Here is a 4,248-nt window from a genome sequence, read left to right on the forward strand (position 1 = left end):
CAGTTTTCAGTTACATTATCATCCAGTTTTAGTGTCACATGATGGTCAAAATGTTTCAGAGGCTTTTCCCTCTGGAGAAACACTGAATATTTATATTTTGTGGATTTTTTTTATTTTTATATTGAACTGGTCAAAATATTAGCTGTCAGCAGCTTCTGTTTGGCAGTGAGTAAACCTGTGTGTCTGTGTGTGTGTGGGTGGGGGGTGGGTTAGTTGTCTTGAGACAGTACCCTGCCGTTGGGACAGAGACACTCACCATGACAGGGAGACAGTTTCAAAACTAACCACACCAGCTTCCTCTTTCTGCCATCTGTCATTTTGGCTGATGTGTTTTGGATTGTGCTTTTATTTTGAAGGTTCAAAGTATCAGGTAGTGTAGGATATCAGTGTTTTCTTTAGATTTTTTTCTTCAGTACCCACCTTGTTTGTGTGACTCACCTTGTCTGAAGCCTTACATTAGATATCTGAACTGCATAATCTGCAAATAATAATTCACAGAATCTGGGAATATTGTGAGTTGAATGAAGTGGGGAACGAAATTCATTTCATCCTATACTGTCCTTTATATCATGATTTATGACAAATATTGTTTGAAAAAGTTCATGTTCCTGATTTAGATTTGACAGGTATTGAGAATGGAGCTTTAATTGAATACCTTTTTGATAATGTTTTTGCATTCTCTGAATATCTCTCTAAAGCATGGGATAGGAGGAGAAAAGTCACATATGGTAGATAAATTCCTCATACTCTATTCTATATGGATTGCAAACTATTGGTTTATGAACTGGATCAAATATACAGTGTTTGGCACTAATGGATGCAGATGCAGATTTTGTCCTGTTTGGATTTGTGTATTGTGTCTTGTGCTTAGGGGCTGTGTTTGTATGTTTGTATATTTGCTGTTTTTCCATTGTGGGATATCTCCTGGAGCATTATTTGTGGGAGGTTTATGTTTATGTTTGGATGATGTTTATGTTTTTGTTTATGTTTGTATTTATGTTTGGATGATAACTATGTATTGTGCTGTTAGATGATGGAGGGTTAACATGCCGGAATGTTTGGTTTGTTGTTAGTTAATGTGTCTGAATAATTCCATGAGGGATGGGTCATGTAAATGACCAGACACGAAAATAAAATATTCATTCATTCATTCATTCATTCATTCATTCATATGTGTGAGTGTGTGTACTGTGAGGTGAGTTTATGCTATGGGAATGAGTCTGGTCATACATGTATCTAAGCTGTAGTCTGTGTGTGTGTGTGTGTGTGTGTGTGTGTGTGTGTATGCATTTTCCATTTGGCTAGTCGGGCCAGTAGGTCAGAGCTCTACTTGCCTCTAGTCTATTTTTGCTGCCGCAGTAGACAAACCACATTTAAAATAAAATAACCACATTTTTGTTGTAAGCGGTAAGTTGTTTCATAACTAATTCATTACTATAAAATGAACTAGGAGAAACTGAGACAGTCTGCACTGTCTATACCAACTATCATGCACCACATCTGCTTTACATTGATACAGTACTGCTTGCACTGTTATGTCTTCAGTATAAACATTGCCTGAATTGGACCAAAAAAGGTGCCAGTACCCTAATTCAGCAGTCACATGACATGAGCATCGCATGTGTCTTGTGTCATATTTATATTTATACGCATATCTTGGTAATATATCCCACTTCAAATGTATTTTTGTATGCATTTCATTACATACAAATATAATATTGCATATATGCTACAATAAAACCAACTGAAAATGAAACAAGACTGCAGTCAGGTTAGCTGCAAAACAACTAGTCCTAACCTACCTTGCCATTTAAAGAAAATCAACACAGAAAAATGTGCTGGGTTAGTGCTGTAATAATATCAGAGAAAGATTACATCAGAGAAAGATTACATACTTACAAGCATACAGAAGACTGATGCAAATAGACAGAGGCCAATATTGTCTTTATATAACTGACGGACAGAGCTGTCTGTGCTTTTTGGAGGTAGTGGCAACAAAGCAACATTGACCTGTTGTTGTTGACAGTCATGATAAAAGAAAACTAGCATTATGTAACTTTTTACATACATTTATTCCTCCTTGGTGCAATAACATACCTTTAATTTGTGCTTGCACATCCTCTACCTTCTTTTCTCTCTCTATTGGCACCTGACCAGTAGTGTTGATTGGACATATTGGCGTTTGATTACCATGAATTTCTTCATGATTGACACTTTAACGGCCCTGTGCTCCACTGACTGCTCTGCTCCATCAGATCAAGTGAAGAGGCATCACTCTGCTCACAATATAAATGTATTTATTTTTTCTACACAATTAAAATCATTCCATTGTCGTTTTGCCCACAAAGTCCTGCATCAGAATGTAAGCCATTATAGTCTTTACAATCTGCCTTTGCGGGGCAAAAAGTCAGTAGAATGGTTTTAATAGTGCAGAACACGTAATTACAAGAGGCTATTTAATTTAGGGACAGAGTGACACCTCTTCACTTGATCTATGCAGCTTTGTTTTCGGCTGCAGTTTGACTCACCGTGTGCGAGCGGAGCGCTGCCTTCAGTCTGTAGGATGCTGTCTGCTTAAATGAAGCCCTGTCAAGTCTATGGCGCACTTTTTTCATACAGAGATACTCTCTTCATTCAACTAAGGCGTACCAGGAGGTAGCGGTACGGTAAGAAGTAAGGGTACTCATATGGACAAAAATCAGAAGTGCTGGTACTCAGTACCGGTGAATACCGGCCCATTTCAGGCACTGGAATGTACAAAATATGTTCTGATCATGAGCGTGTGAGTGTCCATACTTTTTTCACATTTTTATTCACACATTTCTACTTACCAGTTTGAGTGTTGAAACTGTCCATTGCATATGTATACACAGACCCCACTTGCTCTATTGTTCTTTATATCCTATTGTTCTTTGATGTATCCTATAACTACTTACTGCTGCAGGTCTAAAAATATTAATGATCTGTTTGATTTGAACTGAAATGAAATGCATAGATTGGTGATCGTTTGGCTTCTGATCATCGATTTATGCTTCTAAGTGTTGCCCTGCTGCGTAGCTGTAGGCTGAAGCACTCAATTGGTAAGTCACCTAAAACTATGAGGTGTGTGTGTGTGTGTGTGTGTGTGCATGTTGCACTCTATAAGTAAACCTAGCAGTCTAGAAGTTAAAACATGTAGTACTGACAACAGGACAACTCTGACTTTGTTTTTTGAATGAATGGGTTTATTTTTGAAGGGGAGAACTCTTTCATTCATTCATTTTCTTTTACGTTTATTCCGTCTCAGGGTTAACGGTCTATACTGACTTTTTAGGAGTTTGGCCCATTGGTCACCTTAAGCTGGGGACGCATTAAAAGATGTTTCCATTGAGCCGTGCACATTTAACAACTGAAATTTGCAGGTGTCCGGTCTCTTGTGATGCAAATCAAAAGACCATAGGCCGTATACAAAAGAAGTGGTACACCTGCACTGGCGAGAATGTATTTTTAGCCCAGTGACAGCAGGGGCTGTATGGATCGCACTATCGGTCGGTCGGTCGCTCTGTTCACCACTTTATGGTCACGTGGGTGAAAGTGTGCCCCAGTGAGTTACACTGCAGACTCTCGGTCGGGAGACCCGAGTTCCATTTTCCTAACGAGAATTCAACGTCGCTAGACTGTTAGACTCTTAGTTTTGTTCTGCAAACAACTAGCAAACAAACATGCAGCCCATATGGCTCGCAGCAGTTATGGTTTGTGCTGCAATTTGCATGGAAAAAAAGACTGAAAACACGTTCAGGTTTCTTTTACTATCCCGGCTCAGCTCGTGCACGTGGGATCTTGTGTTTACACTTATGTATTTTTTCCCTCTTGCTTCGTCTGTCGCGATCTCCATTTTAATCGGCTGTTGAAAATTGCCGTTAAGATGCGAGTCTTTGACGAGCACAAACCACGTGATCATGCGAAGACGAGCCCCGATAAAATCAAACACGTTTGATCTAATTGCGACGTTGCGGATTGGGATCATATAGGAGAGATTTGACACACACATAACGGTTACAGGTGCGACTAAACGACGACTACCCTGGACGACCACTGACTCTACCTGATCTCAAATTGTTGCCAAATCGGTCTTCAAAAATGTGTCGTGTGTCCCAGCCTTTAACATGTGACAAGAGGCGGGGTCCTGGAGGCTGTTTTAGCTTTTAGATCTATGGGCAATTTAGAGTTTCCAATCAACCTGACCTGCATGTCTTTGGACTGTGGGAG

This window comes from Centroberyx affinis, unplaced genomic scaffold (genome assembly GCF_046629955.1).
Source record: "Centroberyx affinis isolate AG114_WGS23_722 - 3 ecotype Tasmania unplaced genomic scaffold, CSIRO-AGI_Caff_v1 ptg000655l_1, whole genome shotgun sequence".
Taxonomy (NCBI): Eukaryota; Metazoa; Chordata; class Actinopteri; order Beryciformes; family Berycidae; genus Centroberyx; species Centroberyx affinis.